This window comes from Globicephala melas, chromosome 19 (assembly GCF_963455315.2).
Source record: "Globicephala melas chromosome 19, mGloMel1.2, whole genome shotgun sequence".
In the NCBI taxonomy this organism is placed as follows: domain Eukaryota; kingdom Metazoa; phylum Chordata; class Mammalia; order Artiodactyla; family Delphinidae; genus Globicephala; species Globicephala melas.
In genome coordinates, this window is record NC_083332.1 from 14200396 (window position 1) to 14213453 (window position 13058).

At 40.5% G+C, this 13058-nt stretch overlaps 1 long non-coding RNA gene and 1 pseudogene across 1 annotated transcript in view; both read right to left on the reverse strand.

The window, feature by feature from the left end:
• LOC115862667 (uncharacterized) overlaps nucleotides 1-12774 on the reverse strand; it is a 41940-nt gene extending 29166 nt beyond the window's left edge. Inside the window, exons 1-2 of the long non-coding RNA XR_004043166.2 lie at nucleotides 12554-12774; nucleotides 11003-11053 (exon numbers count right to left, since the gene is read on the reverse strand). This is a non-coding gene — a long non-coding RNA (uncharacterized lncRNA). The remainder of the gene's footprint in view (nucleotides 1-11002; nucleotides 11054-12553) is intronic.
• On the reverse strand, nucleotides 8011-8529 carry LOC115862649 (glycine cleavage system H protein, mitochondrial-like; annotated as a pseudogene).
• Nucleotides 12775-13058: the final 284 nt, after the last annotated feature.

The window sequence follows — 13058 nt, forward strand, 5'->3', positions numbered from 1 at the left end:
AACAGTAAATTTACAATGGAAAATCTAACAGACATTACCGTAACCAAGTGATCAAGGCTAACATCACCAGTAATAGCACATATTGTATCCCTTGATGTAATGTGCTGAAGAGGGTACATCACCACTGAGGTATTCTTCCCTTCAAAATCTATCAATTCAATCTAATCATGAGAAAACATCAGATAAATCCAAACTGATGAATATCCTACAAAATACCTGATTTACTGCTAAACCCAAAGCCATGCAGAATTTTTCCTATTTTCTAAGTTTTATAGCATTTTATATGTGGGTCTATAATTCATTTTGAGTTAATTTTTTATTAAGGGATAAGGTCTGTGTCAGGGTTACTTTTTTTATCCTTTTGCATATGGACATTCAATTATTCCAGCATCATGTTTTGAAATGACTTAGCCGTTCTCCATTGAACTGCCTTCGTGCTATACTGAAAAAAAAAATCAATTGACCATATAGATATGAGTCTATTTCTGGAGTCTCTATTCTATTCCCTTGATCTATATGTCTATTCTTTCACTAATAACATGCTGCTTTGATTATCGTAGCTTTACATTAAGTCTTGAAATCAGATAATGTGAATCCTACAACTTTTTTTTCCAGAATTGTATTGGCTATTTCTGTTCCTTTGCCTTTCCATAAAATTTTAGCATCAACTTGTTGATATCTACAAAAAAGACTCTGGTATTTTGATTTGAATTGACTTAAATCTATAGCTCAAATTGGAAAGAACTGACACCTTAACAATATTGAGTGATCCAATACATGAATAAAAATCTATATGTGGTGGGGGAGGGATAAACTGGGAATTTGGGATTGACATACACACACTACTATATTTAAAACAGATAACCAACAAAGTTCTACTGTATAGCAGAGGGAACTCAGCTCAATATTCTGTAATAACCTACACGGGAAAAGAATTTGAAAAAGAAGAGATACATATATATGTATAACTGAATCACTTTGCTGTACACTTGAAACTAACACAACATTGTTAATCAAGTATACTCCAGTATAAAATAAAAATTTAAAAAAAAATAGGGCTTTCCTGGTGGCACAGTGGTTAAGAATCCACCTGCCAATGCATGGGACATGGGTTCGAGCCCTGGTCTGGGAAGATCCCACATACCGTGGAGCCACTAAGCCCATGTGCCACAACTACTGAGCCTGCACTCCAGAGCCCACGTGTCAAAACTACTGAAGCCCACGCGCCTAGAGCCCATGCTCTGTAACGAGAAGCCACTGCAATGAGAAGCCCGCGTGCTGCAACGAAGAGTAGCCCCCACTCACCACAACTAGAGAAAAGCCTGTGCACAGCAACAAAGACCCAACACAGCCAAAAAATTAAGTGTAGTCTGTTGTGTTTTTACATGTGTATATACCTGCAGAAATATCAAGATAATGGATGTATTCATCACCTGCAAAAGTTTCTTGGTGCATTTTTGTATATATCCTCCTTTCTATTCCTTATCCCCAAGCAAAAACTGATGTTTGTGACTACATATTAGTATAAATTTTCAACAATTTTATATAAGTGGTATTTTGTTTGTTAAATTTAACATAATTATTTTGACATTCATCCTTTTTATGTTGCTGTTTTGTATTCCATTTTGTGGATGTACAAAAATGTCTTTATCCTTTTTTTTTTTTTTTTTTTTTGCGGTACGCGGGCCTCTCACTGCCCTGGCCTCCCCCGCTGTGGAGCCCAGGCTCCGGACACGCAGGCTCAGCGGCCATGGCTCACAGGCCCAGCGGTTCCACGGCATGTGGGATCCTCCCGGACTGGGGCACGAACCCGCGTCCCCTGCATCGGCAGGCGGACCCTCAACCACTGCGCCACCAGGGAAGCCCTATCCGTTTACTTTTTGATGGACGTTTGAGTTATAGTTTTTGTCCAGTGATAATAAAACTGCTTTGAATATTCACGAAAAAATCTATATGTGAAAACATAAATAAATATATTTATTTAGGTATTTGAATTCTATCATTCTTTTGTAGTTCTCCACATAGATTCTGTAAATATTTTGTTAGATTTATACCTAAGCATTTCACCTTTTGGGTTGCTATTGAAAATGGTATTGTTTTTTATTTTTTTTAACTTATATTTTATTGAATATAAATATTTAATATTTTCAAGACATGAACAGAATCTACATTTAACACAAATAACTGGAGTACGAGGTTTTAGTTGTGCAAAATGAAGAAATTCTAGAGAGATAATGTGCAGCACGTCAACTATAGTTAACCATACTGTATCGAATACTTGAAATTTCCTAAGTATGTCTTTTTAAAAATGTTTATATTTTAAAAATTTTTATTGGAGTATAGTTGATCTACAATGTTGTGTTAGTTTCACGTGTACAGCAAAGTAAATCAGTTATACATACACATATAGGTATTGTTTTTTTAAATTCAACTTCTAGGTGTTCATTGCTAGTATAGAAAAAATGACTGTTTTTTAAATTTTTTATTTTTAAAAGATTTTGGCCACACTGCACGGCACGTGGGATCTTAGTTCCCCAACCGGGACTGAACCACTGCTCCCAGCGTTGGAAGGTGGACTCTTAACCACTGGACCACTGGGGAAGTCCCAAAGATGATTGACTTTTTCTTAAATTAAAAAAAATTTTTTTTTATTTAAAAAAAAATTTTTTTTTTGGCTGCATTGGGTCTTCATTATTGTGCACGGGCTTTGTCTAGTTGCAGCAAGTGGGGGATACTCTTTGCTGTAGTGCACGGGCTTCTCATTGTGGTGGATTCTCTTGTTGCAGAGCACAGGCTCAGTAGTTGTGGCATGCGGGCCCTAGAGTGCACAGGCTTCAACAGTTGTTGCACATGGGCTCAGTAGTTGTGACACACAGGCTCTAGGGTGCGTGGGCTTTGGTAGTTGTGGTGCATGGGCTCAACAGTTGTGGCTTGTGGGCTCTAGAGCGCAGGCTCAGTAGTTGTGGTGCACGGGCTTAGTTGCCCTGCAGCATGTGGGATCTTCCTGGACCAGGTATCAAACCCGTGTCCACTGCATTGGCAGGCAGATTCTTAACCACTGCGCCACCAGGGAAGTCCATGACTGACTTCTGTATACTGATTTTGTACTCTGTGATCCTGCTAAAATTTCTATTAGTTCCAAGAATCCTTTTTGTAGGTTCTGTGGGATTTGATAGCCATGTCTAATAATACTAATTAATAAATTTCAGAGATCTGTCTGGAGAATGCAAACCTATTTAATTAACAATATTAGCAAAAAAGTTTCTCAGAAGAAAAAGGTGATGTCCCCTCCCCAACCTTAGAATTTACAATGAAAGAGATATCATTCTTACCTTATAAAATTTCTGATGTGATAAAATGACAAATAGAGAATATTAACAAAGGCTTAGCTTTGTTACCCTGTCCAATACAGAGCACGTGAATATTTGTAACTATAAGCACCTTACTATGTTTTCTAATATTATTAAAAATATATCCTTGGAATTGTTGTTCCTATCATGGAATCTTGTAAGATACCTGGACTTCAGAGATTATTGCTAAAATCTATGAGAATAACCTCACATCTCTAAAAAAGTAAGAAATTCTGAATGACTATCTTGGTGATTTGCTATTCTAGTGACATCTCTATAATCTTTAAGGTGTAAATACGTATAAGGCTTGTCAAATCAGATGAGGATTACTAGTATTTCCTTCTTACACACACAGAGGTTTAATTGACTAGTTGGAAGTCCTGGTCTCCTTTAAATTAATAAGTATGCTCCTTTTTGCATATTATTCATTAAGAGAACTGAGCAAGTGGGATGCAGCAAAAGCAATTCTAAGAGGGAAGTTTATAGTGATAAATGCCTACATTAAGAAAAAAGAAAGATCCAAAATAATTAACCTAACTTTACATCTCAAGGAACTAGAAAAAGAACAGAGTAGGACTAAAGTAGCAGACAGAAGAGCAAAATCTTATCAAAAGAGCAGAAATGAAATAGGCACTAGAAAGGCAAACAGAAAAAAAATCAATGAGACTAAGAATTGGTTGTTAGAAAAGATGAACCAAATTGAGAAACCTGTAGCTATACTCAACAAGAGAGGACTCAAACAAAATTATAAATGAAAGAGGAGACATTACAACTGATATCAAAGATAACAGACTATTATGAACAATTATACAGAAACAACTGTATAACCTAGAAGAAATAAATCCTAGAAACATACACCTACCCATACTAAATCATGAAGAAATAGGAAATATAAATAGACCACTAACAAGTAAGGAGATTGAATCAGTTATCAAAAACTTCCCAATACTGGGACTTCTCTGGTGGCGCAGTGGTTAACACTCTGCACTCCCAATGCAGGAGGTCTGGGTTCAATCCCTGGTCTGGGAACTAGATCCAACATGCATGCCACAACTAAGAGTTCACATGCCACAACTAAGGAGCCCGTGTGCCACAACTAAAGAGCCTGCCTGCTGCAACTAAGACCCAGTGCAACAAATAAATAAATAAATAATTTTAAAAAAACAAAAAACTTCCCAATACTGAAAAGTTCAGGATCAGATGGTTTCAGTAGTGAATCCCACCAAACATTTATAGAAGAGTTAATGTCATGCCTTCTCAAACCATTCCAAAAATGGAAAAGGAAAGGACACTTCCAAACTCATTTTACAAGGCCAGCATTACTCTGAGACCAAAGCCAGATAAGGACACTACAAGAAAAGAAAATGACAGGCCAATATCCTTGATGAATATAAATGCAAATATTCTAAACAAAATACTAATAAGCCCAATTCAACAGTACATTAAGAGGATCATAGTGGGATTGATCAAGTGGGATTTATCCCTGGAATGTAAGAATAAACCCCTGGGATGCAAATCAATAAATGTGGTATACCACATTAATAGACTGAAGGATAAAAATCACAGGATCACCTTATTAGATGCAGAAAAAGCATTGACAAAATTAAAATTCCTTTCATGATAAGAACTCTCAAAAAACTGGGTATAGGGCTTCCCTGGTGGCGCAGTGGCTGAGAGTCCGGCTGCCGATGCAGGGGACACGGGTTCATGCCCCGGTCCAGGAAGATCCCACATGCCGCGGAGCGGCTGGGCCCATGAGCCATGGCCGCTGAGCCTGCACATCCAGAGCCTGTGCTCCGCAACGGGAGAGGTCATAACACTGAGAGGCCCACGTACCACAAAAAAAACCCCAAAAAACAACAACAACAAAAAAAACTGGGTATAGAAGGAATATATCTCAAAATAATAAACGCCATATACAACAAACTCACAGCAAATATCATACTCAGTAGTGAAAGGTTGACAGCTTTTCCTCTAAGAGCAGGAAAAATGTAAGGGTGCCCTCTCTCACCAATCCTATTCAACATAGTACTGGAAGTGCTAGAGCAATCAGGCAAGAAAAATAAATAAAAAGCATCCTAATCAAAACTGAAGAAGTAAAATTTGTCTGTTGATGACATGAACTTATATGTAGAAAAATCCTAAAGACTCCACCAAAAACTGATAGAACTAATACACAAATTGAGTAAAACTGCAGAATATAAAACCAACATACAAAAATCAGTTGTATTTCTATGCACTAACACTGAAGTATCTGAAAAAGAAATAAAGAAAACAATTCCATTTAAAATAGCATCAAAAACAAGAAAATATTTGGGAATAAATTTTACCAAGGAAATGAGAGATCTGTACAGTGAAAACTGTGACACTGATGAAAGAAACTGAAGAAGACACAAATTAATGAAAGATATTCTGCGTTCATGGATCAGAAGAATTAATATTGTTAAAATGTCCATACTACCCAAAGCTATCTATAGATTCAATGCAATCCCTATCAAAATTCCACTGGCATTTTCACAGAAATAGAAAAAACAATTCTAAAATAGGTATGGAACCCAAAAGACCTTGAATAGCCGAAACAATCTTGAAAAAGAACAACAAAGCTGGAGACATCACATGTCCTGATTTCAAACTATACTACATAGCTAGTCAAAACAGTTTAATACTGACATAACAACAGACACATAGACCAACAGAATAGAATTAAGAGCTCTGAAATAAACTTACAAATATTCAGTCAACTAATAGTTGACAAAGGAGCCAAAAATACACAGTAGGGAAAGGAAGCCTCCTCAATAAATGGTGCTGGGAAAACTGGATATATTCACATGCAAGAGGATGAAACTGGACCCGTATCTTACACCACTAACAAAAATTAAGTCTCTAATTCATTGAATTAGAGACTTAAATGTAAGACCTGAAAACATAAAACTACTAGGAGAAAACACTGGGAAAACTGGTGTTGGCAATGATACACACACACACACACATATACACACACATGCACACATACATATAGGCTGCACTGCACAGCTTGCAGGATCTTAGTTCCCCAACCAGGAATCGAACCCAGGCCCCCAGGAGTGGAAGTGGGGAGTCCTAACCACTGGACTGCCAGGGAATTCCCTTGGCAATGATATTTTGGACATGACACCAAAAGCACAGGCCACAGCAGAAAAAATAAACAAGTAGGACTCCATCAGACTAAAAAACTTCTGCACAGCAAAAGAAACCATTAACAAAATAAAAAGGCAGGCTTCAGAATGGAAGAAAATATTTGCAAACCATACATGTGATAAGGGATTAATAACTCAAACATATAAGAAGCACATACAACTCAAGAGAAAAAAATCTGATTAAAAAATGGGCAGAAGGGACTTCCCTTCCAGTGGTTAAGACTCTGTGCTTCCACTGCAGGGGGCATGGGTTCAATCCCTGGCTGGGGAACTAAGATTCCCACATGCTGCACAGCACAGCCAAAACATAAATAAATAAAAGGCAGAAGACCTAAATAGACATTTTCCCAAAGACATACAAATGGTCAACAGGTATGTGAAAAGATGCTTGACATCACTAATCAGGGAAATGCAAATCAAAACCACAATGAGATATCACCTCACACCTGTTAGAAATGTCTATCCCTAGGAAGACAAGATAACAAGTGTTGTCAAGGATGTGGAGAAAAGGATGCCCTTGTACACTGTTGGTAGAAATGTAAATTTGTGCAGCCATTATAGAAAACTGTATGGCAGTTCCTCAAAAACTTAAAAATAGAACAATCAAATGATCCAGCAATCCCACTTCTGGGTATATACACAAAGGAAATGAAATCACTATCTCAAAGAGATTTATTTGTACCCCCACGTTCACTGCAGCATTATTTTTTTTATTAAGAAGTTGAATATTTTATTATTAAACTGTTTCTTATTTTCCTGCAAGGCTGTTGCTTCACTGTATAGAAGTAGCACAAGCAAACACAGTATACTGCAAAATTAAGATAGTAATGTTCTTCACTGGACACTATACAACTAAACAACTTTTCCCCACTGCCATTTATTTCCAGTGGGAAGTTCATTGAGTATTTTGACCCAAATCCAGGGATGGCTGTAAGCAAGTTACAATATTATACAAGGTTAAGATAACAATGTTATCCTTGAATTACATAATTTTTATAACTAGTTTTACCACAGATAATTTCAGGAATTCTAAATATTATAACTGGAGATTAGCCTAAAAATTATAGGGTGTTGAGGGGCTTCCCTGGTGGTGCTGTGGTTGAGAGTTCGCCTGCCGAGGCAGGGGGTACTGGTTCGTGCCCCGGTCTGGGAGGATCCCACGTGCTGCGGAGCGGCTGGGCCCGTGAGCCATGGCCGCTGAGCCTGCGCGTCCGCAGCCTGTGCTCCGCAACGGGAGAGGCCACAGCAGTGAGAGGCCCGCGTACCGCAAAAAATAAAAATAAAAAAAAATTATAGGGTGTTGTGAAAAAGATGTGGTGTTTATCTGAAGTCATTAGGCAGTTAAGGGGTATTTTCTTCAGGCAACATTGTTGCAAGTAGTTTCTTTTGCTAAAAGGTTCTTTTTAAAAATCTATCCACCATTAATTTAAGACAACTATGCTAGATTAAGTTGTTTCAAACTAGTTTATTTAGGGGTTCCATTTTCACTCCTCAATAGATTTTATGTATTGCTCATATGCTTCTTCACTCATTAGTTCATCTAGTTCTGAAGAGTTACTGAGCGTCATCTTGATCTGCCAACCATCTTCATAACAAGATTTGTTGACAAGTCCTGGATTTTCTGCTAGAGCTTCATTAATTTCAGTTACTTCTCCTGATAGAGGAGAATAGTTCGCTAGCAGCTTTCACACTTTCCAAAGCACCGAATTCCTCGTTTGTTCAATTTTGTCCCAACTTCAGGCAGACTACAGTAAACAACATCTCCCAAAGCTTCCTGTGCAAAATTGCTGATTCCCACTATTCCAACACCTTTTTCTATTATTACCCATTCATGTTTGTCTGTGAATTTACGACCCGACAGCAGAGCGGGTCCGGTGCGCAGCGCCCTGATGGCGCCCGCCCCGCAGTCCCCAGGGCCGCGGCGGGCAGGGCGCGTTGGGCGCAGAGACGGCGCACAGGCTGTAGACCACGGGCCACACGCTCCGCACCGCTCGCAATGCCATGTTCGCAGAGGTGCTCACTGTAGCATTATTTACAATAGCCAAAACATGCAACCAGCTTGTCTGTCCACCAATAAATGGATAAAGAAAATGGGTTAAATGTACATGTGATATGTGCATACAACACATATTCTTTATATATAGATATAAACACACACAATGGAATATTAGCCCGAAAAAAGAAGGAAATCCTGTCATTTGGGACAACATGAATGAACCTTGAAAGCATTACAGTAAGTGAAATAAGTCAGAAAAAGACAAATACTGTATGACCTCACTTATATGTGGAGTCTAAGAAAACCAAACTCATTGAAACAAAAAGTGGATGGAGTCTGCCAGGTGCTAGGGCACTGGGGAAATGGGAAGATGTTGGTTAAAGGGTACAGACTTCCAGTTAGAAGATCTAACTGGGGATCTAATGTCCAGCTTGGTGACTATAGTTAACAATTCTGTACTGTACACTTGAAAGTTGCTAAAAGAGTAGATTTTAAACGTTCTCACCACACATACACGCACAGAGCTAACTATGTAGTAATCATTTCACCATGTATACATTTACCAAATCTTCACACTGTACACCATAAACTTACACAATGTTATATGCCAAGTATATCTCAATAAATGTGTGTGGGGGGAAATCAAGGATTCAGTTTTTGCCTGGAATCCCATAAAGGAAGGTAAATGGCATAGAGTTAAATGTCACTCTACAGGACTTTGGCATTTGCTTCATTTTCTTACCTGCAAGTGCCAAGAAATTTAAGTTTACACTGTCATTGTTCCTGATCTGCAGAAAGCTGAAGGGGAATGACCCAGAATTACCACATCATAACAGGCAGTGTTTTCTGAGCTTTTAGTATGTGCCAGGGGCTATTCTAAGGACTTTACACTAGTAACTCATCTAACCCTCATAATAATGCTACACGGTAGGTATTTTCCAGTTAAGAAACAATGGCATAGCCACCTTGGAAGAAAGTTTGGTGTTTTTTTACAAAACTAAACATACTCTTTCTTACCATACAACCCAGTAATAAAGATCTTTGGTATTTACCCTAAGTAGATGAAAACATATTCACACAAAAACCTGCACACAGGTGTTTACAGCAGCTTTCTTATAATTGCCAAAACTCAGAAACAACCAAGATGACTTTCAGTAGGTGAATGGATAAACTGTGGTCCCTCCAGACAATGGACTATTATTCAGTGCTAAAAAAGAAATAAGCCATCAAGCCATGAAAACACAGGAAGGAGACTTAAATGCACAGTACTAAGTGAAAGAAGCTGATCTGAAGAGGTTACATACTGTCTGCTTCCAACTATATGATATTCTGGAAAAAGGAAATCCATGGAGACAATAAAAAGATCAGTGTTTGTGGGGGGTGGGTGGAGATGAATCAGCAGAGCACAGAGGACTTTTCAGGTAATGAAAACACTCTATGACGTTGGAATGATGGATATATGTCATTATACATTTGTCCCAAACCACAGAAAGTACAACACGAAGGTACAACAGTAAGGTAAATTACGGACTTTGGGTGACTTATGCGTTGATGTACGTTCATCCTTGGTTTAAAAAAAAAAAAGGTACCACTCTGGTGGGGGTTATTAATAATGGGGTAAGCTATGTATGTATTGGGACGGGGGATATATAGGAAATGTCGGTACTTTCCTCTCAATTTTGTTGTAAACCTAAAACTGCTCTTAAAAAAAAACAGTCTTTACAAAATATTTTGGAGAAAAAAAAGAAACTATGGCAAGGAGAGGTTGAATAAACTACCCAAGCAGCTCACACACCTAGCAAGCGTTAGAGCTAGGATTTTAACCCAGGTATTAGACCCACACTCTTAGCCATTATACCATACTGCTCACACATCACACAAAAATGTGACCTGAAACAAAGTTATGCTGACAAACCAGGAAGCAGACCTGGCCAGTACTACAAAAAATACCATTAGGTATTCTGGAGTAGAGTGGTGGTGGGATCTACACCCTAGTTGAAACAGACCTCTCAAACCACCAATTACATTTGTACTCTTAAAAGTTTCACAAAGCAAGGTCCTTGTCACTGACTGAAATGAGTCAAACCATCTCCTACCCTATTTGCTTTTGATCTCAAGCCTTTGTAGAAGATTAAGAATATCCAGTGTGTGATTCCAAGCAGGTATATTCTCTTCATTAATAAATCACTGTCTAAAATAATAGTCTATTATCCTCCAGAGTTGCATTTCTACAGCCTAAGAAATGTTTAATAAAAGAGAGTCAACAGGAAGAATTAAATTATTTGCAAAATGCAAATAATTAACCAGAAGGACATCTGGGTGCACTGGGGAATGGGATCTATCCCCAGGACCTGTGACTTTCCCTGTGGAAGGAAAACTTAAGGGTAAATCAATGAAAATGTTTCAGGAGGACACCAGATGTTTCCACATACTGAAAAACGAAATGCATTTCATGGAACAAAGAGGAAGCACAAACTCACCTTGAATTTGATTTTTTGATGTACAGCAGCAATTCTCTCCTCACATGACTTCTGTGGAGAATGGCAGTAGCCAGGGAAAGGGTTGCCTGAGATATCTGGTCTTTTTGAAGATTGGTCAAAACCCAGTCTCCACTACCATCTCTGCCCCTCACTTTCACATGCACGCAAAGAAAGTAGAAGACTAGAATGTCTGGGTTCACAGCTCTGGATACGCTGCAGTTCTGACACTGCAGCTGGTCACCCCTGAGGCCGTTCACTGCCTTCGTTTTTCCAGAAATGTCCTATGGGTCCTTCTGAGATAGGCTGGGACCTGGGACCCAGAGTGCGTGCACCTGGACAGACATCTCCTTGAGCAACGGAATACAATGAAACTAAGGGACTAAAAATAACTGCACACACACGCAGTTGGGGCAATTATGAACAAAAATACAAAAAGCCACAAACCAACTGCCGTTTCTGAGGGGCTGGGAGCAAAAGCGTGGTACACAGCACCACCAAGGGGGTGGGCTGACCACCTAGGCTACGCCTCCTACCCAACCCATGGATCTGCTCCCATTGTTACCCCATTTAAGGACCAAAGCAGCTCCTCTCAGGGAGTGAGCAAGGGTGCCTGTTCCTCGTCTTTGCACGAGCCCCAATGATTTGACCTCCTCTCTACTGCGCTTCTCCTCATTAGGGAGGACACCCACACCCTTTCTCTCTGGGTGCATATCTCTATCTTGCTTCTGTCTTAAATAAACAAACTGTTTCTCCGTGTGCTCCCCAACTTGTTGTGTTGTGTCTCTAACAATAAACTTTGTACCTGTTTCTGCCTCCTTGAGAAATTCATTTTTCAAATGAGGCAAGAGCCAGGGGAACTTCGCTTCTAGCCCCTAGCCTTTGGTGGTCTAGCAGCTAGGATTCCTGGTTTTCTTTTGGGCTACCCAGGTCCAAATCCTGGGCAGGGAACTAAAATCTCACTTCAAGCCACTGCTCACTGCTGTCTGAGCTCAAGACCAGAATGGCTACACCATGCTAGTTTATCAAGGGGCAACACCTGCCCCAGTGATGGTTGTTAACCAAAGGGGCAATGAGGGACACACTCTTCTACTGGTTTCCCTGGAAACCAATGAGCCCACCTGACATCAATTCCCCAATAATTGGTAACCTCCTCCTCCTTCTCCTCTCCCAGAGGAAGACTACTGCCTGTGTCCTGCCTGATGTCTGCCATACACAGTGGGGTATCACCCCAGGGCCTTTGCTTCAGAGCTGAAAGATTTCCTGTCCAATAAACCCTTGATGTCTCTACCGCTGTCTCCATGCTCTTTCTTGCAACCCGCTGCTGGGCAACTACAAGGCTTGCAGACCTGCAGGGTGCAGCCTAACACGAGGTCAACCTGCACCAACCTGGTGGAACCCTGGGGGGAAACATAGAGCGGCAGAAGACTCTAGACCCCAAATGCCCTAAACTCTCTGCTTCCCATGCGCAGTCGGGTCTCCGGAGTGCCCGCCTGTCCCCTCCCAAACACAGGTGTCCGAGAAAAGCTGCGGCTGCACGGGTTCCCATCTCACCACACTCCAATGGAATAGGCATAGGAGAACAGCTCTTTCCCAAGGCTGTGACGCTGGGGCTCTGGGAAGTGCCTGTCTCTGTCAGACGCAAGTCCCACGCCTCCTCCAAGCGTGTAGGAGGCGGTGAAAGGCCGAGGAGGCTCCAGGAAACCTCAGAACCCTGAACACTAACCCTCGAATTACAGGCTGAGACCGACTCCGGCCTGCTACCCTGCGGGAAGTGTCTTGGTCTCTGGCTTTTTTTTCATTGGCTATCGTCTCCGCGACCCGCCCCTCCCGGAGATTGCCGGGAATTCGCACAGTCACTAGTGCGCAGGCGCAAAAAGGAGTGCGTGTGCTCCTTCGCTTCTTCTAGAGGGAGCTGTTGGGTTTGGAACGCGGCGGTAAAACCTGCTAGGGGCCAGGATTCCGGAGCCGGCTGGATGCCTGTGTGCCTGAGTGTGTAATCTGGACAGCGTTGTTTCTGTGCGTGGGGCTGTTCTTGCGTGTAATTATTTGGATGGGG